Source organism: Trachypithecus francoisi, unplaced genomic scaffold (assembly GCF_009764315.1).
Source record: "Trachypithecus francoisi isolate TF-2019V2 unplaced genomic scaffold, Tfra_2.0 Lachesis_group2, whole genome shotgun sequence".
In the NCBI taxonomy this organism is placed as follows: Eukaryota; Metazoa; Chordata; class Mammalia; order Primates; family Cercopithecidae; genus Trachypithecus; species Trachypithecus francoisi.
The window spans coordinates 35,783,385-35,808,921 of NW_022681465.1; the positions used below are offsets into that span (position 1 = coordinate 35,783,385).

Consider the following 25,537-nt stretch of genomic DNA (forward strand, 5'->3'; position numbering starts at 1 on the left):
GCCCTGCTTCAGCTCACGCTGGTCAGGCTGCAGCAGCTGACCAGCACCGATTGTCCGGCACTCCCTAGAGAGATGACCCCAGTACCTCAGTTGAAAATGCAGAAATCACCGGTCTTCTGTGTTACTCGTGCTGGAGTTGGAGACTGGAGCTGTTCCTATTCGGCCATCTTGCTCCGCCCCCCGAGGATTCTATTTATTTTTAATTTTGATGAAGCCATAGTTAGACAAACACAATTATTTGATGTATTATTTTGGTTGGTACAAGTCACAATTCTGCTGTTAAAATTTTCAGAGTTAAGTGAAATGAAAGATGAACCCAGCAAAATGAATATAACAATATGATATATGATAAGTTAGAGGGAAGTAAAAAGGGTTATACAAGTGTAGCTCTACCCCAGCTATGAAATCTGATATAATTAATAATATTCTGCCCACCATACCTACAAAATATTGTACAGTTTACACTAAAGTTTTACCTATCTAATACAAATATTCTCAGGTTGATTTTTTCTTCCTTATACAATTTCAGTCTCCTCAAGAATAAGCACTCACTCTTTTACTTTAATGCCATCAGACAGTGAATGTTATATTTAACTTTAAATAAATGTATTGACTTAATTAATGTAATCTTTGAAAATTTGTTTCCATTCTAAGACTTGGGATTTTGTGTTTGATATCTACCAAATAAATAAGTCAGATAGAAGGAACTTAGAAACCCTTGAATCAGAGATCTATGTAGTACAAGAATTTATGGTAGCATTAGCCCAATTGTTATGAGAAAGAAATGTGTGCCAAAGCGAAGATGATAGCCACATAAAGTCTATCTCTGTTGATCCAGCACAAGCTCCTAAATTTGCCCAATAGTATCATGCATTAGTGAGTATTCTCCAGATAAATACAATCAATAGAATATATGTAGGTGTATTTTAAGAGATTTATGATGGAAATTGGCTCATGAAATTATGGCAATTGAGAAGGCCCAGGATCTTCTGTCTGTAAGCTGGAGAACCAGAGAAACTGTTTATGTATTCAGTGACAGTCTGAAAGGCTGAGAACCAGAGGAAACAATTATTAAACTCCCAGACTAAGGCTGATTGCCAACTTGGGGTACTGGTAGTATAAGTCCTGGAATCCAACAGTTTTAGTATCAGGAGGTCTGATGTCCAAGGACAGGAGAAGATGGATGTACTAGCTCAAGAAGAGAAAGAGTGAATTTGCTTTGCCTCAATCTTTTTGTTCTATTTAAGTGGGCCCTCAATTGATTGGATGATACCCATTCACATTGGGGAAGGTGATCTTTACGCAGTCTAGTGATTCAAAGATTAATCTCTTCCAAAAATACCTCACAGACATACTCGGAAGTAATGTTTTAGAAATATCTGGGTATCTTTTAACCCAGTGAATGTGACACATACAATTAATCATCACATATGGCAACAGTGCCATCTGTATTTTTGGCATATATATAGCATTGAATTATTCAACCACCAACATATCCAACGTACACTTCTGAATTTGTCTATTCAAGCAGATGCTGCCTCTGTTTCAGACTGAGATATATCAGTCTGTAGAGTAAATTGCTGCATTAAGGATAACCAGTGCAAAGAAAAATACTGACAAATTTAAAGAGATTACCATTCAGTAAGAATATACCATGTCCCACATTCTTTATTCTATTTCTGCTTTTACAATGATCTTAAAAGTTTGTCAAATAAAACTGAGTCATAAATAGTGGATACCAGTCTTAATTCAACATGAGTCTATAATAGAACTGGAATTCATGTCTATGTCATTCTGATTTTAAAACCATTTTTTTTCATCACACCATGAATTCACCAGGACTTTTTCACTGAGTTAAGATTTAATGGTGTTCATTCAAGTTTTCTAGAATAAATTTCAAAATGATGTGATTGGACCCAATTCTACATTTTTGAACAATAGTAGCAGAAGGCATTATTAATTATATTTTTGCTTCTATGTGTATAATTGAAAAATACATAATTTCTTCAATGTATGCCTTCCTCTAAAAATGTCCCTCTTGAAGTTTTGAATCAAGCAGTATTGTACGTAAAATATAACCCATTCAGATGGTTTAAATAAAGGTAATTTAAAGATGGAGCTGGTTAAAGATGTAGCAGTATTAAAAAAAAAAATAGGGAGACATTACACTAATTTTTGAGAATCACAGTGAAAATGAGGAAATGGTGACAGCTGGAGCCAAGGGTGAGAGGCTAGGAAGTAAACTCATGGCACAATGTACTCTAGCCAGAGAAATAACTCTAAATAGAGAGGGGGCTGGGAAGAAATGTTATCAATTCTCATCATTCTTATTTCACTGACTCTTAGTAGCTAACCCGAACTATGAACTAGCTGGTCAGGGAGCTAATATGAAGCAATCTATTGGTTTTGGCCTCCTAATGTATAGAACAAGACAAAGATGGGTGGAGACCAGACAGGAAAGTATGTGCAGAAGAGGAGGAATCAAATAATAATAATAATAAAAATGTCAAGCTTTAACACTGATGACAAAGATATGTCTAAAAATACTCCTTGTCTACATGAGTTAGTAAAAAACTTAAAAATAAAAATGTTTTACCTAACTGTAATAAATTATCTCAGCTATTCTCTAACATATATTATTCTGCTTTTCTTAATTTTGCTTTTTTCTTCTAAGTAACAATTTTATGATGCATTGAATTTAGAAAATGTGATACTGAAAATGCAAGATATGAAGAAAAACTAATAGTAATATAAAGGAAAAAATGTAATATAAAACTGATAGTATAAATTGCACAACAAAACATGTTAAGTATGTTTCACAGATACAAAATACAAATATAATTAATATTAAAAATACATATTTTGTGTATATTAGAAAATCATAAAAGAAAATGTATGATCCTTATAACTGGTAAAATAGTAATCATTGTCTTTCTTTTTCTACTTCACAAACTGAATATTTTTAGCAAATGTTGCTGAAATAAAACCACTAGATGACAACATACTAACTTGAACATATTTCATGACCTCTACGAGATGCAAAAGGCAATTATAGACTGCTAAAGATGAAGGCACAAATCCAGTTGTTTTTACTGATGAGGAAATTGAGGTCCAAACATTTTATATAACTCGTCCAAGTGTGAGATTAAGATTAGAACCTAGATTTTTTGTGTGTTCTGTTCTTTGCCTTATGCCCAGGAGACTTCTCATATGCAAAGTGCATTTTCAAATTCTGACTTTACATAAAGAACTTTAACAAGGACCCACAGCATCAGGGCACATCTCAGATTTGTGTACTCTCTGTAGTTTACTATGACAGAGACTTACAACAGTTGTGGAAAGGTTTCAAAACACAAGACTACAACAGGCCTCCTTAAGCCATAGTGAAGTGTTTAGTCTTCTCTTAAAGGCAATGAGTAGTCTTTGATTGGTTCTAAGTAGTGTAATAATATGGTCAGTTCTGCATTTTAGAATGCATATTTTAATGCTTCTGAAATATTTTGAAGGGATAAGGCTGGAGGTGGGGATTCAGATGAAATAAAATAAATGCTTAATGGGATAAAAGGACAAGAATAATTAAATGCACATAATTGATATGACATGTTAATTGATTGGGTGGGAGAACTAAACCAAAAAGGATAAAGTATAACTCTGTATTTATGGATTAAAAAACTAGGTAGATAGTGGTTGTCATTCACTGAAATTGTAAATGAACTGGTATATGTAAGTGTGAGCAGAAGACAAATAATTCCATTCTAGATATGTCAAAGTGTAGTGGCTGCAGGTTATCTACATAGGCATTAAGTTTGGGATAAAAATGTAGAATTCTCAGTCATTTGCATATACCTCTGAAGCCTTTAAACTGATAAATGATTTTAGAAAACTCCTGAAAATCTTGTAATGGTAAACAATAGGTAATGTATGTGTATATGTACCTCTCTGGAAGAAAGTTGGTAATTTTCATTAGATTATAAAATGATTTTCTTCTGCATATGGCTAGCCAGTTATCAAAGCACCAGTCACCTGTACAACAACCCCCCATGACACAAGATAACCTATATAACAAACCTGCCCATGTACCTCTGAACTTAGAACTTAAAAAAATAGCTAGTAGTAGCAATGAGAAAAGGAAAATGTACATAGTCATGGAAGATATTAAAATAATTATAAGAAAAAAATAAAAAAAAGATTCTCTAGCACATTAGTGCTTTCTGAAGTCTTGCCAAAGAATGAAATCATTATAATCTAGGAAAAGTTAACACATGAAAAAGGAGTGACTATAATACATTTCTTGGACTAAGATTTTTTCTTCATATTTAGTGCTATATTCTAAAGCCACTGAATTGCTGAATAATAACAAGTTTCTTCAGCAGGAACATTTTAATATGCTTTTGATTCTATCCAGATTTAGATATTTTAAAAATCTGTGGTCTACAAAATGCCAGAGACAATGTTATAAAGTGTTCTCTACTTTATATAGTTCAGAACCCTTCTCAACCAAGACACTCTGGAAAAAAGTAACTCCCTCATGACATAAATGTAATGTTTTTAGAGCATGTTTTAAAAATACTATAATCAAACTTTTCCAAAAGTAGCTCACTGATATGTCAATATACTACTTGTGTGGGTGTGAGTACAATAGAGAGATGTCTTGTGGAAGAAAAGCCCTAAATTATGTACATAGGAATCCCATATTTATTTAGACTTCTATCAGTTATTCTTATCAGGGTAATGTATCATCATCTTATTTTCCATGATAGTAAATTAGAAAAATTAGAAAGAGAACATTTAAATTTGAGTATATACTGTTGCTCACCTAGAACATTGAAGTCAATTCCAATTTTCCACTTCCCCAAAGTAGTGGAAAACATACTCCAGTTTTCAGTTTCACAAACTAATTTTTGAAATGTTCTGTATATAAGATGTCTTTGGTGTTTTTTCAAATGACACATAGGCTAAAATATTTCAATTCAATATTCATATTTTAAACCGTGAAAATAGTTTGCATAGCTCCTATAGTTCCCATCACAGGAAGGTATTTTCTGGATTGTGTGTGTATTTAGTAAGTGAAAAAGAAGTGTGATGTTAAAAAATTATACATTAAATAAAATATTTTAATCCAAATATCATAAATGTATTGATAAAGATATCATCTCTGACATACTGGAAATGAAATAATTTTAAGAATAAGAATGATGGGAATAGGAACAACTCCAGTCTCCAACTCCCAGCGTCAGCGACACAGAAGACAGGTGATTTCTGCATTTTCAACTGAGGTACTGGGGTTATCTCACTAGGGAGTGCCGGACAATCGGTGCTGGTCAGCTGCTGCAGCCTGACCAGCGAGAGCTGAAGCAGGGTGAGGCATCGCCTCACCTGGGAAGCACAAGGGGGAAGGGAATCCCTTTTCTTAGCCAGGGGAACTGAGACACACAACACCTGGAAAATCGGGTAACTCCCACCCCAATACTGCGCTTTAAGCAAATGGTCACACCAGGAGATTATAACCCACACCTAGCCGGGAGGGTCCCATGCCCACGGAGCCTCCCTCATTGCTAGCACAGCAGTCTGTGATCTAACGGCAAGGCAGCAGTGAGGCTGGGGGAGGGGTGCCTGCCATTGCTGAGGCTTAAGTAGGTAAACAAAGCCGCTGGGAAGCTCGAACTGGGTGGAGCTCACAGCAGCTCAAGGAAACCTGCCTGTCTCTGTAGACTCCACCTCTGGGGACAGGGCACAGCTAAACAACAACAACAAAAAAAGCAGTAGAAACCTATGCAGACACAAACGACTCTGTCTGACAGCTTTGAAGAGAGCAGTGGATCTCCCAACACGGAGGTTGAGATCTGAGAAGGGACAGACTGCCTGCTCAAGTGAGTCCCTGACCCCTGAATAGCCTAACTGGGAGACATCCCCCACTAGGGGCAGTCTGACACCCCACACCTCACAGGGTGGAGTACACCCCTGAGAGGAAGCTTCCAAAGGAAGAATCAGACAGGTACACTCGCTGTTCAGCAATATTCTATCTTCTGCAACCTCTGCTGCTGATACCCAGGCAAACAGGGTCTGGAGTGGACCTCAAGCAATCTCCAACAGACCTACAGCTGAGGGTCCTGACTGTCAGAAGGAAAACTATCAAACAGGAAGGACACCTATACCAAAACCCCATCAGTATGTCACCATCATCAAAGACCAGAGGCAGATAAAACCACAAAGATGGGGAAAAAGCAGGGCAGAAAAGCTGGAAATTCCAAAAATAAGAGCGCATCTCCCCCTGCAAAGGAGCGCAGCTCATCGCCAGCAACAGATCAAAGCTGGTCAGAGAATGACTTTGACGAGATGAGAGAAGAAGGCTTCAGTCCATCAAACTTCTCAGTGCTAAAGGAGGAATTACGTACTCAGGGCAAAGAAACTGAAAATCTTGAAAAAAGAGTGGAAGATTTGATAGCTAGAATAATTAATGCAGAGAAGGTCATAAACGAAATGACAGAGATGAAAACCATGACACGAGAAATACATGACAAATCCACAAGCTTCAGTAACTGACTCGATCAACTGGAAGAAAGACTATCAGTGACTGAGGATCAAATGAATGAAATGAAGCGAGAAGAGAAACCAAAAGAAAAAAGAAGAAAAAGAAATGAACAAAGCCTGCAAGAAGTATGGGATTATGTAAAAAGACCAAATCTACGTCTGATTGGGGTGCCTGAAAGTGAGGGTGAAAATGGAACCAACTTGGAAAATACTCTTCAGGAGATCATCCCGGAGAACTTCCCCAACCTAGTAGGGCAGGCCAACATTCAAATTCAGGAAATACAGAGAATGCCACAAAGATACTCCTCGAGAAGAGCAACTCCAAGACACATAATTGCCAGATTCACCAAAGTTGAAATGAAGGAAAAAATCTTAAGGGCAGCCAGAGAGAAAGGTCGGATTACCCACAAAGGGAAGCCCATCAGACTAACAGCAGATCTCTCAGCAGAAACTCTACAAGCCAGAAGAGATGGGGGCCAATATTCAACGTTCTTAAAGAAAAGAATTTTCAACCCAGAATTTCATATCCAGGCAAACTAAGTTTCATAAGTGAAGGAGAAATACAATCCTTTACAGATAAGCCAATGCTTAGAGATTTTGTCACCACCAGGCCTGCCTTACAAGAGACCCTGAAGGAAGTCCTAAAGATGGAAAGGAACAACCGGTACCAGCCATTGCAAAACCATGCAAAAATGTAAAGACCATCGAGGCTAGGAAGAAACTGCATCAACTAACGAGCAAAATAACCAGTTAATATCATAATGGCAGGATCAAGTTCACACATAACAATATTAACCTTAAATGTAAATGGACTAAATGCTCCAATTAAAAGACACAGACTGGCAAACTGGATCAAGAGTCAAGACCCATCAGTCTGCTGTATTCAGGAGACCCATCTCACATGCAGAGACATACATAGGCTCAAAATAAAGGGATGGAGGAAGATCTACCAAGCAAATGGAGAACAAAAAAAAGCAGGGGTTGCAATCCTAGTCTCTGATAAAACAGACTTTAAACCATCAAAGATCAAAAGAGACAAAGAAGGCCATTACATAATGGTAAAGGGATCAATTCAACAGGAAGAGCTAACTATCCTAAATATACATGCACCCAATACAGGAGCACCCAGATTCATAAAGCAAGTCCTTAGAGACTTACAAAGAGACTTAGACTCCCATACAATAATAATGGGAGACTTCAACACTCCACTGTCAACATTAGACAGATCAAAGAGACAGAAAGTTAACAAGGATATCCAGGAATTGAACTCATCTCTGCACCAAGCGGACCTAAGAGACATCTATAGAACTCTCCACCCCAAATCAACAGAATATACATTCTTCTCAGTACCACATCACAGTTATTCCAAAATTGACCACATAATTGGAAATAAAGCACTCCTCAGCAAATGTAAAAGAACAAAAATTATAACAAACTGTCTCTCAGCCCACAGTGCAATCAAACTAGAACTCAGGACTAAGAAACTCAATCAAAACCGCTCAACTACATGGAAACTGAATAACCTGCTCCTGAATGACTACTGGGTACATAACGAAATGAAGGCAGCAATAAAGATGTTCTTTGAAACCAATGAGAACAAAGAGACAACATATCAGAATCTCTGGGACACATTTAAAGCAGTGTGTAGAGGGAAATTTATAGCACTAAATGCCCACAAGAGAAAGCTGGAAAGATCTAAAATGGACATTCTAACATCACAATTAAAAGAACTAGAGAGGCAAGAGCAAACACATTCAAAAGCTAGCAGAAGGCAAGAAATAACTAAGATCAGAGCAGAACTGAAGGAGATAGAGACACAAAAAAACCCTCCAAAAAATCAATGAATCCAGGAGTTGGTTTTTTGAAAAGATCTACAAAATTGACAGACTGCTAGCAAGACTCTTAAGAAAAGAGAGAAGAATCAAATAGACTCAATAAAACATGATAAAGGGGATATCACCACCGACCCCACAGAAATACAAACTACCATCAGAGAATACTATAAACACCTCTACGCAAATCAACCAGAAAGTCTAGAAGAAATGGATAATTTCCTGGACACTTACACTCTTCCAAGACTAAACCGGGAAGAAGTTCAATCCCTGAATAGACCAATAGCAGGCTCTGAAATTGAGGCAATAATTAATAGCTTACCCACCAAAAAAAGTCCAGGACCAGATGGATTCACAGCTGAATTCTACCAGAGGTATAAGGAGGAGCTGGTACCATTCCTTCTGAAACTACTGCAATCAATAGAAAAAGAGGGAATCCTCCCTAACTCATTTTATGAGGCCAACATCATCCTGATACCAAAGCCTGGCAGAGACACAACAAAAAAAGAGAATTTTAGACCAATATCCCTGATAACATCGATGCAAAAATTCTCAATAAAATACTGGCAAACCGGATTCAGCAGCACATCAAAAAGCTTATCCACCATGATCAAGTGGGCTTCATCCCTGGGATGCAAGGCTGGTTCAACGTTCGCAAATCAATAAACGTAATCCAGAATATAAACAGAACCAAAGACAAGAATCACATGATTATCTCAATAGATGCAGAAAAGGCCTTTGATAAAATTCAACAGCCCTTCATGCTAAAGAAGCTCAATAAATTTGGTATTGATGGAACGTACCTCAAAATAATGAGAGCTATTTATGACAAACCCACAGCCAATATCATACTGAATGGGCAAAAACTGGAAAAATTCCCTTTGAAAACTGGCACAAGACAGGGATGCCCTCTCTCACCACTCCTATTCAACATAGTATTGGAAGTTCTGGCTAGGGCAATCAGGCAAGAGAAAGTAATCAAGGGTATTCAGTTAGGAAAGAAGAAGTCAAACTGTCCCTGTTTGCAGGTGACATAATTATAATTTAGAAAACCCCATTGTCTCAGCCCCAAATCTCCTTAAGCTGATAAGCAACTTCAGCAAAGTCTCAGGATACAAAATTAATGTGCAAAAATCACAAGCATTCTCATACACCAGTAACAGACAAATAGAGAGCCAAATCATGAATGAACTTCCATTCACAATTGCTTCAAAGAGAGTAAAATACCTAGGAATCCAACTTACAAGGGATGTAAAGGACCTCTTCAAGGAGAACTACAAACCACTGCTCAGTGAAATCAAAGAGGACACAAACAAATGGAAGAACATACCATGCTCATGGATAGGAAGAATCAATATAGTGAAGATGGCCATACTGCCCAAGGTTATATATAGATTCAATGCCATCCCCATCAAGCTACCAATGAGTTTCTTCACAGAATTGGAAAAAAACTGCTTTAAAGTTCATATGGAACCAAAAAAGAGCCCGCATTGCCAAGACAATCCTAAGTCAAAAGAACAAAGCTGGAGGCATCATGCTACCTGACTTCAAACTATAATACAAGGCTACAGTAACCAAAACAACATGGTACTGGTACCAAAACAGAGATATAGACCAATGGAACAGAACAGAGTCCTCAGAAATAATACCACACATCTACAGCAATCTGATCTTTGACAAACCTGAGAGAAACAAGAAATGGAGAAAGGATTCCCTATTTAATAAATGGTGCTGGGAAAATTGGCTAGCCATAAGTAGAAAGCTGAAACTGGATCCTTTCCTTACTCCTTATACGAAAATTAATTCAAGATGGATTAGAGACTTAAATGTTAGACCTAATACCATAAAAACCCTAGAAGAAAACCTAGGTAGTACCATTCATGACATAGGCATGGGCAAGGACTTCATGTCTAAAACGCCAAAAGCAACGGCAGCAAAAGCCAAAATTTACAAATGGGATCTAATTAAACTAAAGAGCTTCTGCACAGCAAAAGAAACTACCATCAGAGTGAACAGGCAACCTACAGAATGGGAGAACATTTTTGCAATCTACTCATCTGACAAAGGGCTAATATCCAGAATCTACAAAGAACTCAAACAAATTTACAAGAAAAAAACAATCCCATCAAAATGTGGGCAAAGGATATAAACAGACATTTCTCAAATGAAGACATTCATACAGCCAACAGACACATGAAAAAATGCTCATCATCACTGGCCATTAGAGAAATGCAAATCAAAACCACAATGAGATACCATCTCACACCAGTTAGCGTGGCAATCATTAAAAAGTCAGGAAACAACAGGTGTTGGAGAGGATGTGGAGAAATAGGAACACTTTTACACTGTTGGTGGGATTGTAAACTAGTTCAACCATTATGGAAAATAGTATGGCAATTCCTCAAGGATCTAGAACTAGATGTACCATATGACCCAGCCATCCCACTACTGGGTATATACCCAAAGGATTATAAATCATGCTGCTATAAAGACACATATACACGTTTGTTTATTGCAGCACTATTCACAATAACAAAGACTTGGAATCAACCCAAATGTCCATCTGTGACAGACTGGATTAAGAAAATGTGGCACATATACACCATGGAATACTATGCAGCCATAAAAAAGGATGAGTTTGCGTCCTTTGTAGGGACATGGATGCAGCTGGAAACCATCATTCTTAGCAAACTATCACAAGAACAGAAAACCAAACACCGCATGTTCTCACTCATAGGTGGGAACTGAACAATGAGATCACTTGGACTCGGGAAAGGGAACATCACACACTGGGGCCTTTCATGGGGAGGGGGGAGGGGGGAGGGATTACATTGAGAGTTATATGTGATATACATGATGAATTGATGGGTGCTGACAAGTTGATGGGTGCAGCACACCAACATGGCACAAGTATACATATGTAACAAACCTGCATGTTATGCACATCTACCGTAGAACTTAAAGTATAATAATAAATTAAAAAAAAAAAAAAAAGAAAGAATAAGAATGATTCCTGGAAGGATAATGTTTTACTTCAGTGTATTCCTTAGTCTTTGTTAACCTGTTAATAAAATACCAATGAAGGCACAAATAAATGATGAAAGTAACTAACATTAAGGTTTACACTCAATTGTCAGAATTAAGGAAGAATTTCCTTTGACTACAACAGATAAAGAACTATAATAACTGGCTTCTGTTAGCGTATTGTCTGCTGTTTCAGAATAAATTGCTTTTTCTGATGATAAAGGAGCATCTCCTTCCTTCCCAATTATCTGTACTCTTACTTTAAAAGGCATTATGAACCATCCAAAAAATTGAAATGCTGACCCTGTACAATGGGAGCTTATTCTAGTACTGCCTTCACTAGTTTTCTTTGTGTATATATAAAGTAGAAATAAAATATATATTCGATTATCCTGTATTCTAGACAATGTGTTCCTCACTAGCAATGATGAACACAACGTAAGTTCTGGTTTCATAGACATTATAACTTAAAGCGTGATACAGACAAGTAAACAAGTAATTATAATGTTATTTTGAATGTTATGGTATCAGTAAGTTGGTAAGTGTTCTAGGAGTATTCATTCAGGAAACATATTACCCACTGTTTGGGACTTCTCAGAGAAACGACTCTCTAAATCTCAACTTTATATCTTATGTAATTGGGTAACCATTGAATGGTTTTAGGCAGAGCAGAAATATAATCAAACGTGTTCTTACAAAAGATCAGTAGTGTGTTACCAGTTCTTGAAATACCAGTAATTCTGTCTATGGTCATATTAAGAGTTCAATTCTTAATATTGCAACCTGACTAGCAACAGAAAAAGAAAAGGCAGTAATTCTTAGATTCCAGGTATGTGAGGCCAACTCCAGGAAGAATTTTGGTTCTAACTATTAAAATAACATTGCTACCCAGAATTTCAGTTAGGATTACATTTAATCTCATATCTAGGATATCCATATGTTCTGGTTTGTCTAGGACAGCTGGTTGCTGTCAGTTGTCCCTTAGACCCCAAATCTGTGATCATGTTTATAAAATTCTTAAATAATTATGGAGTAAAGTAAATACATGCTCCATTCTGAGTCAATTCAGAAATCAGAAATGAAATCAGACATTTTAACATGAGACAGTTTACTACAAAACTGTTTTAACCATGGTGTCACAAAGATAATAATTGCAGGGACAACTGAAATCCTTAGGACTGGATAATCAAAGGGAACAGACTGAAATGATTGCAATTTAGTAACTTGGAGAAGGCTCCCCAAGAAGATGAATACCAGATTTCTGAGGAGTGGGTGCTGAGCAGTAGGGCTAGTGTTTCTGAGGACCTGTGATGGAACTGATTCTGTAAATGTTGGGAAAAATGCAAATTCGATTCAATTGCTGAAGCTATTATAATAAAAATCTTCCCAAATCTTAAACCTGGGCCTGGGTAAAGCTGACAGGAACAGAAAGTAGGCAGAAAGCGCAAGGGAAATTCTCTAGCCCTGCAGTCGTCCTCTAGCTCCCGCTATTGGCAGAGCCTTACTGGCACTGCTGATGGGCAAGTGAGAACGTGGTTTGCAAATGGAGTCCCAAAACTGCATGCTCATTTATTGCCGATTTATTGGCACACTGGAAAATGCTTATAAAGAAAAATGAAGACTATTTTTAAGTTAATTTTTAAACTTTTGCCTATGTAGTTAAGGATATCAGAATATCAGAAAAATTAACCTTGTTTTTCTTCAAAGTCTGTCTTAAAGTACATTATTTTAAAAGGAATATACAGTATATTAAATATTAGATTGGATATTACTATGCAAGTAAATACCTTTTACATGATACCCGAAGGCATTTACTTTCACTAATATACTTAGTCTATTTCTTCATATGTGAAATAAGTTGGCTTAAGTGTAATAGATAGATCCACATACACGTTCTGTTTTTGCAAAAGTAAAGTTTGCTGTTTTTACTGCACACAGAAACACACAGATATGCATTTATGTATACTGTTAGTAAAGATGATTGAATTTTCACCTTATTTGCAAGCATGACCATTTTTCTTACTTTGCATGTCCTTCAGGCCTCATCGGAGCACAAAGTTTCAAGTGACTTCAAAGGGTTTTCTGTACTCGGAGCAGCTCTATGGGGCATGGAAGATGAGAAATGAACCAACACCAGAGGTGCAATGAAAGGTAAAACTCACAGCATTACCACAGCTCTTAGGTAAGTGGCAGGCTAAATTACTGCACCTGGATATATGAATCTCATGGGTTCATGATGGAAAAGATGACAAGCATTTAAGGGCAAAAATAAATCTGAGTTTGTTCACTGGATGCAGAAAAGGTTTTCCTAACCAAATAATGTGGGTAACGTTGCATTATTAGCATGGAAATATGTCTGCTTTCATGTTTAGAGAAGGAAATAATAAATGAATGATCAAACATAAAAGCAAAATACAGCATTCACAGTAGGCAGCCCATGTAACATGCTATTTAGATAAAAACAGTCCCTTCAAAGTCCAGTATGTTTTTAAAGGCCTGATATTTACAGTGGTGTGATTCCTTGGGAAATTGAGAAATTAAATATAGATCCAGAAACATATAGAAGAAATTCTGTATATCCGTTTGTACCAGCCGCTCCTCTCTGTCAAAGATTGACCTTCGGAAAGTGAAGGAAGATTGGATTCAGACACTGTGTCTTCTTACACAAATTGTTGCGATAACTTGTCATAAACAGGAAAATATAAAATTAAATGCAATGTTTATATACATATAAGTGTTAAAAAAAGCAAAATAGTACAAAATGAAGTGGTTTATATTTTAGGTAGATTGTATGTGTACTTGATAAAATATAAAGTTTGCAGTTTTGATAACTTAATTCTTTGAATAATTGTGATTTGATATTAATCTGAAATTTTTTCTCCAGGATTTAAGATTTTTATTCTCTCTTAATTTAAGTATCAATTTAAATATTTGCACTTGTGGACTTTCTCTTTATTTCTTTTTATTTTCATGAAGATTCCCACCTTACAAATATCACTTTCAGGGTTCTTAAGGATCATATTACTATTATTTTATAATTTATTGAAAATGACATGAGATTAGATATCATCAGATTCTTTTGGAAAGTCATAAATAAGAACATGTTTCCTTTTTTAACTGAATGACAGGATATCTGTTTAAAATGAATGCTTAAAAGGAGCTTGAATTTCATTCTTCATGCTCATCATTTACAGAGTTTTCTACAGCAATATTATTTTTTCTGGAATGTCTAAAATGCTCATAAAACAAAATTATATGATAATATTGTCTTAAAACCAGCTATATTCAATAAGTCTCTTCTCACTATCTTTCTCTTTAATGTGTTAGCAACTCATTCTATTCAGTTTGTATTAATATATCTTATACTCTACCTCTATCCCTGTTATCAGGCTTCACTTTAACTAGATATTTAGGATATTATCTTTGCCTGGGAATGAAATTATGTGATTGGGAGAAGAGATTCCCTATAATTGGCAATAGATTTCCTCCTCTAAAATGTTAGTTTTTTTTTTTTTCTTTATTCTGGGAAAATAAATTTTCCAAGAGGATGTGGCCTCGTGGTACTAACTGAAATTTACAGTGTTGTATACCACTGTCACCTTTCCCAATGTCTGACAGCTTAATGGGGCCCCAGTTGCAGCCACTGCTGCCACCATGTTCTTCCACTTCACTTACTGAAACAACCTTCTCCATGGTTTCATGAGAGAATTTGCTTTTCACTGCATGGTATTTGACTTCAATATTTACACCTGCCCGATATATTTTATTTATGCTCTATTATTTCTGCTTGAATAACCTACTTTTACTAGAAATTTAGCCTATGAAACTTTGAAGATACAGGGCTAAAACCCACCTATGTGGCCCAAGGACCACATGTCTTGATAAGAGAAAGATTATTTTACATTCAAAACACTAAGATTGTTTTCCAGTCTAGTGTTTATGAATTTGTTTTTCATATGAAAAATTAAAAAGTCAAATGAATAAATAAATGAGGAAAGGATAAAAAAAGAAAAAAGAAAACACAAAACAAGGAAGGGATGGAGGGAGGGAGGAAGGAAGAAGGAAGGAAGGAAGGAAGGAGGAAAGGAAGGAAGGAAGGAAGGACTAACTGAGGAGCCCACTGTGAGGACAAAGCATCAGCAGTGTCATTGCCAGCAACCTTGGCAGCAGCAGGAGTCAGGGATATTCCACTAGGCATCCATTTTTCAGGCATTGTTACCAGTTTTGGCACAGCCATTGACAGCATTCGAGCTGTCTTCAATACTTTCAAAACCTTTTTGTAGAAACAGCCCCTTCAGCCGACACTGATGGAAATTTCAATCATTTCCTTAAGAGGACTTGGTAGTTTAAAAAGTTCAAAGTAACTAAAGAAAACAATAGATGTCAGTCATATGAATTATTACTAAAAGTAGATTTTGGATCACATATAAAACACACTCTAGGAACTTGCAAAACTGAAGGAAATTGATAAGCATGGTTAGAGTTTCTGTAAAATGTGTAGGACTGGCGTAAAAATAATGCTATATTGTAATATTTATTGTGGCTCCTTATTTTGTGGCTATCTTATCCAGTTCACCTTACGATATGCAAGCCACATGAAATTCTGACACTTAGTCTGTTTTTCTTTTTTTTCTTGCTGTGATGGTAAATGGATACTCAGCAGGATTTGGGATTTAATTTCTCTGGGAAGATGCAAAGTGTTCCAAGTTGTTAATTTATTCATCTAAATTCCTCACAGTAGGTAATCTTTGCTTCATGCTGTAATGTTTAATACTAGCTATTTCTTCATAGTCTTAATGTAAGATTGCTTTCATTAATATAGATATTCCTTAATAATTTCCCCAGATCTATATGGCACTGTCATCCTTTTAGTATTCCAGGTTACAATTTTTAAAGTCATTTTATTTTATTTTTTTATTTATTTTATTTTTGTTTGAAACAGAGTCTTACCCTGTAGCCCAGGCTAGAGTGCAATGACGCTATCTTGGCTCACTGCAACCTCTGCCTGCTGGGTTCAACCAATTCTCCTTCCTCAGCCTCCTGGGTAGATGCCATTACAAGCCCCTGCCACCACACCCAGCTAATTTTTGTATTATTAGTAGAGATGGGCTTTCACTACATTGACCAGGCTGGTCTTGAACTCCTGACCTTGTAATCTGCCTGCCTCAGCCTCCCAAAGTGCTGGGATTACAGGCCTGAGCCACTGTGCCCAGCCTTAAAGTCATTTTTGACTACATATTATTGTCACTCTACATCTAACATGCATGAAAGTCAGTAATTAAAACATCTTAAATCACTAACATGCAATTTTCCATCTAACTCTCATAAGCAGAACATAAATTGAGATGATTAATTGTTTCCATTTCTGGATCATAATAATAGCTTCTTAAGAGTCTCTCTAACTCCATTTTTTCCCTTTTTAATTATCTGTCCATATTACTGCTAGTTTGATCTTCTCAAAACTAATTTTGTCTTGACGTGTAATAGGGGAAAAATAATTTAATTCTCTGTTCAAAAGTCTATAACATCTTTATGTTGCCTATCATATTAAATTCATGTCTGATTTGTGTGATTTTTCAAATAGTATGGTTCTAGATTATTCTTCTCAATTTAGTCCATTATTTAATCAGGAAATCTTTCAGTGATTTAGTAAGTATAAACTCTTAAGTTTATTTAGTAAGTTTTACCTTTCCAATGAGAATGTGAACTTATTGAGGGCAAGGATAATGTCTAATACTTCCCTTTTATTTTTCACAGAACTTACAGTAATTTCAAAAATGTAGTTTTTAAAATGATCACAGATTTATAAATGAACTTTGAAAAAATAGTCGATTTCAAATGCTGCTGAAACATATTTCAAATAAAAATAAAGTCATGTGAAATAAAGATGAAAGCAAAATATTTGTATGGTTCAAGAATTGTTTTTATGTCATTCATATTTTAATATTCTTTGTTCGCAGATGAACAATTAGCTCACTATGTTTCCTAAAAGACAAAATGCTTTTCTGTCATAAGTTGTTTACAGATTTGATTTCAAACCTCTATCCATTGTCTTTATATGAAAACTGCTTTGTATATTTCAGAATAGTTGTGGAAATTCCAATGCACAGCTTACACCTTCTTTGATAATTGCCTACTGCATTGTCATTGTGTCTACAGTTGGTTCCTGCTGGTGGGTTTGTGGTCTGGCTGATTTCAAGAATGAAGCCGTGGACCTTTGCAGTGGGTGTTACAGCTCTTAAAGATGGTATGGACCCAAAAAGTGAGTGGTAGCAAAGTTTATTGTGAAGAGCAAAAGGACAAACCTTCCACATTGTGGAAAGGGACTCAAATGAGTTGCCACTGCTGGCTGGGGTGACCAGCTTTTATTCCCTTATTGTCCCCTCCTATGTTCTGTTTCTGCCTATCAGAGTGCCCATTTTTCAATCCTCCCCTCGATTGGCTACTTTTAGAATCCTGCTGATTGGTGCGTTTTACAGAGGGCTGATGGGTGCATTTTACAACCTTCTTGTAAGACAGGAAAGTTCTCCAAGTCCCCATTCACCCAGGAAGTTCAGCTGGCTTCACCTCTCAATTGCATATGTCAAGCTCCCTTACATAGAGGAATCCATTTATAATTTAATTGAACTTAAATAGGGTTAGTATTGTTTTGTTCATTTATAACACATCTACTTCAATCTACTTTCCAGAATACATTTTTCATAATGAAAACCAACTTATGCTCACCTAAAAATAACATCATGTTTCATTTCTCAATGTCACAGCTTTTGAGGTATGCTCTCATATTTTTAGTTTATATTTTGTATTGTGTAGGGAAACGCGTGTATTCAGTCAAAAGACATTCAAAACTTTAAACTTAATCCTATTAATCACTCACCACAAAGGTCCGCGGCTTCATTCTTGAAGTCAGTGAGACCACGAACCCACCGGCAGGAACCAACTCTGGATACATCTTAGGGGCTCGTCTGGGATATCACCATGCAGTGAGTACCATCGGACTCCTTTCACTTGCTATTCTGTCCTGTTTTTCCTGTTAAGTCCTATTAAGACTTAATCACCTCTGTATAGGCCTTATATGGTATTAAATCCATCGCTTTTAACCCATTGAGACTATTTGTTTCTTTTCTCCATTGTGCAATCAAGTGAATGCTATTTTGCTGACATTTTATACTTAACATGTTGGAGATCAGGTTTATTACTTTTACCCAGCAAATTTTTCATTTCTCCAACACCTAGAAGGTCTCAGTTGTACTGAAGAAGCCTTGTTGTCTGGGGTAAATACCAAAGTTCTTCGTCTCATAGCCAAGGAAATCAAGGTCATGGGCACACACACAACCATAGAGTGAGATTGAAGCAGGAGTTTAATAGGAAAAAGGAAAGAACAGCTCTCTGTCACAGGGAGGAGTCCTGAGCGGGTTGCCGAGTTGTAATAAAAAGTCAGGGATTTTATAAATGGACTAGTGAGGAGAGGTGTCTTATCTTCCTAAGGCCTGAAGATTTAGTTGGAATCAGGTGTCCTATCTGCATAGCACAGAGTTTTCTATCAGCTCTCACCCAATTCCTTAATTCCGTAGGTAGACTCTTAGTTTTCTATGCTCTGTTTTCCTTATCTGGGAGGGAGAGTTTCTGTGTCTGTTCCAGACATCTCATCTTCTTGCACAGCTGCAGGGATTCTCCCCCAGCCCCCTGCTTTTAGCTTCCTTATCTTAGTGTGCTTAAAGGGAAAGGATTTCTGTTCTTGCGATAGTTTGCTGAGAATGATGGTTTCCAGCTGCATCCATGTCCCTACAAAGGCCACGAACTCATCCTTTTTTATGTCTGAATAGTATTCCATGGTGTATATGTGCCACATTTTCTTTTTTTTTTTTTTCTGAATTTTTTCTTTTTTTTTTTTTATTTTTTTATTTTTTTATTTTTTATTATACTTTAAGTTCTAGGGTACATGTGCATGACGTTTATATCATGTATAACTCCCCAATGCAATCCCTCCCTCCTCCCCCCTCCCCATGATAGGCCCCAGTGTGTGATGTTCCCCTTCCCGAGTCCAAGTGATCTCATTGTTCAGTTCCCACCTATGAGTGAGAACACGCGGTGTTTGGTTTTCTCTTCTTGTGATAGTTTGCTAAGAATGATGGTTTCCAGCTGCATCCATGTCCCTACAAAGGATGCAAACTCATCCTTTTTTATGGCTGCATAGTATTCCATGGTGTATATGTGCCACATTTTCTTAATCCAGTCTGTCACTGATGGACATTTGGGTTGATTCCAACTCTTTGCTATTGTGAATAGTGTCACAATAAACATACGTGTGCATATGTCTTTATAGCAGCATGATTTATAATCCTTTGGGTATATACCCAGTAATGGAATGGCTAGGTCATATGATATTTCTAGTTCTAGGTCCTTGAGGAATCGCCATACTGTTTTCCATAATGGTTGAACTAGTTTACAATTCCACCAACAGTGTAAAAGTGTTCCTATTTCTGCACATCCTCTCCAGCACCTAACACCGCATGTTCTCACTCATAGGTGGGAATTGAACAATAAGATCACTTAGACACGGGAAGGGGAACATCACACAACAGGGCCTATTGGGGAGAGGGGGGAGGGATGGCATTGGGAGTTATACCTGATGTAAATGACGAGTTGGTGGGTGCTGACAAGTTGATGGGTGCAGCACACCAACATGGCACATGTATACATATGTAACAAACCTGCACGTTGTGCAATGTACCCTAGAACTTAAAGTATAATTAAAAAGAAAAAAAAAGGAAAGGAATGTTGTTATTAAGGCCCATTGTTTTTACTAAGGCCCATTTTATGAATGTGAAGTTTGGTGATTACCAAGGAGATGACCCCACCTCTTTCTGTGCCCAAGTTGTTTATCTGTGTTTTTCCAGCCTGATCATTCAGGTTGTTCTTTGTTAGAAGAGAAATGATTTCTTTGATCTTCATGAGGTTAGAAAGGGAGCTATTTCGGAGCTGCTTTTTGTTAGAAGGAAAGTATTCTGCCAGGGACTCTCTTTACTCTGTCTACCCAAATAATTTATTTTTATCTCCTATAACAAACTCTCCCTCATGAATGAAATTCCTAACTGCTGTTAGGGGGATTTGGGCGACAACTTATTCTGGCTACTTCCTGCTGGAGAGGGACATGGTATGGGAATAGCAGCTAGTGCTCCTCCTGGGTCAATTTAAGAGTGGCCAGTAGAAGGGCAGTTTCATTTTCAGCTCCTTTTGCCACAGCATTTGAAGCTTGATGGTTTCTAGGTGAGAAGAAACAAACCTTACAAGGAGGTTTAGAATATGAGGTTAAAATATGAGTATTAAGACTACCATTATTAGTGGGTGCACTATAGACCATAATCATGACAGCAGAGTTTGTTTGATACCTGTGAGCCATTTAGATGGGTTGTGCTGTTTTAAGTGAGTGTATGCGGCTAGGCTTTGTTGAATTTTCTTGGTCTTACTTTCCCAAAAACAGAAAACCTTGGAGTTATAGGCTGCCTGGCAAGATTTATAGGATAATTGCCCAGCTAGAACATTGTTCCAGATTTTTACATTACCTATCGCTTTCTGTTTTATTTGAGCCACAGCTGGAGATGTGGTTGGATTACAGGAATTAGCATGGTTAGTTTAAAATGTAGGCAAGAATTTAAAACTGACTAATGAGACTAGAAGTCAATGACAGATATATGACAAATTTTGAAACATAATTTCTCTCTCTCTAGTCCTCATTTTGTTAAAAAAAAAAAAAAAACTTAGGACTGAGCTATTTGCAAAATAAACTTTAGTCGTATACTTGTCCTGATTATGTGCATGAAGTGAAGCAAGAGTAATCACCTCTCTATAGGCTTTTTTGATTGGCTTTGATGGAACTCTCTGTACCACAAGGAATTTCAGATAGGACTTTTTAAAACCAAGCCCAGCCATGGGTTTTTACCTTCAAATAACTGTGAGTTGGTTAAACTTTTTTCTTCTTGAGATTTTAGAAGCATGGGGTTCCTAGGCCTGTTAGAAAGTGACATTTTCTGCTCACCACAGGTCAATAATCTCAGAGACTGTGTAGACAGGTAGGAGGCCAGTTTTCTTGAGGGGATTTTATTGGCTTTGCAAGTCAAGCTTCATTCCTTAAAGGGAAACACACCATTCCACTCAAAGCCTCAGTTAAACAGTTTTTCCAGTTGTATCTTGTTGAAAAAGAAAATGGATTCTTGTTGTACTGATGCAAACAACTATATTGTTGTAATTCAAGAATACTTACAACTAGTTTCCACATTCTAGAGAAACTAGGTACAGAGAAACAAACATGTTTTAAATCTTGTTCACAGGAGTATAACTTGTTTAGTTGTTAAAAGCCTTTAAGAAAGTTTCCTTGACTTTGAAAAACAAAATAAGAATCGGCAGTGTTCCAAGCATAAATTAAGAATATTGCTTTAATTTTCTATGAGTTCATTCCATTCTGTTAACTCTTGTTCTGCTTGATATTCCTAAACATTTCAGCTTTTTGGGTCCTATGCATTTTTTCTGTTATCAGAAACTTGCATTGAAGAGCACCTGTTAAAGTTCCACAGCTTCATTATAAACCATCTTTTGAAGACAATTAAAACAAGGCAAATGTCTGTAAATGACAAAATGTTCAGGATGGCTACAGTCAAGAACGTGATTGACAAATTTGGTTATTTCCATGGCTTACAATAACCCAACATAACAACCTTAATTGTGATTAATAGCATATATTCAGACACTAGAACCTTAGACAGCCCAGACAGTTTTGGAACATATGTTGATATTATTCCCTAAAATATAACCTGAAGAGTATTAAACATCATTTTGGCAATTCCATGTGCCTAAACATGTTAAATAATCCTGTTTATCTCTCTTCTGGGTATTCCAGGGGCCCTCTGCAGCACCCAAAATCTAGGGGTCAGGAAAGAAAACCCTGAGACTAAAGTTTGATTTGGGGAAGCCTGTTAAATATGTTGAGAATTTAGAACACTTGATATTATGAAATAGAATTTTAGATTACCATAAGTTATTTGTTTTGCCAAAATGATGAGGCAAAAATTTGAAAAAGCAAAATCCATTCATCAGCATTTTTAATTACATGAAAATCCCATTCAAGAGGAAAAGTTAAATTTTACCCATGCATTAGTTTGCTATTAATGTTAACCCTAATTTTTAATGAAATCTTGCAGACAATTCTACATAATCTTAACCATTTTGACCACAAAGTGAGATTTTCACAAACCTTGTATAACCCTCTACAAATTTTGCTAAAGAGTGAATTGGCACCTTAAGAAAACCTTGTTCTACTTTTATTATAGTGCTTACAGAAAAAAAAAAAATGTAATACCCTTTTGAATGTAGTTAATATGTTCACACACAGAGTTTCCTTTGAAAGATTAATTTTTACAGTCTTTTTACCATTTGCTTAAACCTTCTACTTTAAGACAGTTGTTTATTTCTAGACAAAATGTACATTTCCCTGCCTTCTTATAATCGTTAAATAAAAACACATTTTACTGTTTTTTTATACACCTTGCATGTAGGTTTATTTTCAGTAGTTTCCATTACATGTCATAATGGTAACTCTTAGCAATTTTCAACTTTAATGTAAAATCTGGTAGGTTGTTTTAATTATGTGCTAGATGTAGGTAAAGTTTGACTCCTTTTAGCATAGTTGGGGCATGGTTACTTCCATATGTTCCCTGCTCTAACTAATTGTGAAGCAGGCAAGTTGACAGTTTTTAAAGGCCAAAGAAGTGTTTACAACCTTAAAATATTTAGCAAACCTAGTATCTGACCTGTGTAATTTAGACCACATTTTTACACCTTAAAGACATTTGTATTTGACCAATAATTTCTAAGACTTTTTATTTCTAAAGATTAAAGTCATGTGAACTGAAAAGTAACACAGCTTTTACTTTTCCCTTAAAAATATTTGATTTAAGCGCTTATTGTTCTTAGACCAATTAATTATAGCCCTTTTTAATAGACATTACACACATAACACATATATAGCCACACAGACAAACAGAAGAAGATCCAGTAGTTACGAGATTTTTCATTGGCTAGTTTCCTAATTGGATTATTAGGCCTCCTAGTGAGACACTCGAAGAACAGAACTAGGACTACAAATTCCAGGGCCTCATAAAAAGCATAGCCAGAAGACAAAGACATATTTTGAGAGCTACTTACTCACCTCTAATTCCAGGGGTTCCATGAGTAAAACAGATTTTTCCCAAAATGGGATTTGTGGCTGCTTTTCTGTTTTCCCAAGTAGTCCCAGGCCACCAGAATTCATTTTAGGGTCTTTCATGCATGCACTAAGAGTGGCAAGACACAATGAAAAAAGTAATTCAGTCGACTGAACTAAAATTCCTTTCCAGGAAAACAAGATCTATGAAGAGAAAAACATAAAGGCCTTTTAAATATACCTAGAGCTTGGATATCCACTTTCGATGAAACTGAGCACCCTTTAAGAAAATCCTTTTTCATTAATTAAAACTTTACAGATAATGCAAACAGTGATTCTTACTTTTTTTTTTTTTTTAACCAGTTTGCTCTACTACCTGTTCATAATTATGTTCAGGTTCTCCAGTTTTCTCTGGGAGAAATGGCTGGGTTCAGGCAAGGGCAGGTTTTTCAGTAGACTGCAGATCCCTTTAGCAGAAAAGTTTGAAATTTGAGGACGCAATTTTATGGTAGCTAGAGCCTTTCCTTAAAGGACAGCATCCTGCTATACTGTGTGGGGTACACATAGTTAAGTTATTCCCCATGGTTAACTCAGTGGCCTCTGGTACCAGGAAAGCCACCGCTGTAATTGCTTGGAGGCAGGCTGACCATCCTTTAGCCACCAAGTTAAGTTCCTTGCTCAAACAACCTAATGGCTGTTGAGTTGGACCTCAAGCCTTAGCTTAAACTTCCAGGGCTATTTCCTTCCTTTCTGATACTTAGAGACTGAAAGTTTTCCCTATGGGATGACTGAGGGCTGGTGTTTTCAGTAAGGTTTACTTGAGCTGGTTAAAGGCTTTTTGAGCCTTAGGGTTCCCAAAAAGGGGGTGGGGGTGAGTTTTAACTGTTTGAGTTTCTCTTAGGAGGTGGTACAAAGAGTGAGCCATTTTCCTGTACCTGGGTACTGACAGTCTGCAGTGTCCTGTAATATCCCCAGAATCTTCTTAGTCCTCTTTTAGCTTCTATATCTTAGTGTGCCTATAGGGAAAGAAAGGTGCTTATTAAGGCCCAGTGTTTTTACGGGGGTCCATTTTTGAGTATGAAGTTTGGTGATTAACCAGGAGACTCCCCTACCTCCTTCTGTGCCCCAGTTGTTTATCTGTTTTTACAGCCTGATGTTTCAGGTTGCTCTTTGTTAGAAGATAAGTTATTTCTTTGAACTACATGAGGTTAGAAAGGAAGCTATTTCAGAGCTGCTTTTAGTTTGAAGGAAAGTTTTCTGCCAGGGACTCCCTTTACCCTGTCTACCCAAATAATTTCTTTCTATCTCCTATAACAATATATTCCCCTCTTTCTACTCCAGATAATTTGCTAGATAATTGTCTTCTTTAAAGGTCATAATATTGAGTGAGAAATATATCTAAAATTTATAGTAAGTAGATGTGAGAAAATTCCAGCTGTTCCTATTGAATATTAGTTGATATCTGGTCATTAAATGGACATAATAATATGTTCCCTTCTGTAGAAGTCTGGAAACCTGAGATCTCCAACTCTATCAACAGGTGACTGAAAGTTAGTAGTTCAATCTCTTTTTTCTCCATTCCCTCATTTGTATAATTCAGTTATTGAAGTATCTCTTGGAAATCCTTTTAACACCGACACTGGCCATAATTCAGTGGTTGGGGGGATTCTGTGAGTGCTTCTCTGTATCTGAACAATCATGGATAATCATTATTTGAAATTCTTCTAACAATACTACCTATAAATGCAAGTTTGCCTCAGGTAATTACTTGCCACCTTGCGTATATATATATTTTATATTGGTAAATCAAAAATGTTATGACTTTTAGTCATGGTACACTGAGGCATACATTTATTATATAAATATGGATTATTATTAGCATTTCTCCTTAAAATCATTTATTTTTTCTTGATTCCAGTATTTTTTTTTTACTAGCGTGAAATGGGAGATT

General features: G+C 36.5%; 1 long non-coding RNA gene across 1 annotated transcript in view; it reads left to right on the forward strand.

Moving 5' to 3' along the window:
• The window catches only part of LOC117064862, a 371,488-nt gene that overhangs the window by 111,217 nt on the left and 234,734 nt on the right, over nucleotides 1-25,537 (forward strand). The window contains exon 2 of the long non-coding RNA XR_004429714.1: nucleotides 13,427-13,569. This is a non-coding gene — a long non-coding RNA (uncharacterized LOC117064862). The remainder of the gene's footprint in view (nucleotides 1-13,426; nucleotides 13,570-25,537) is intronic.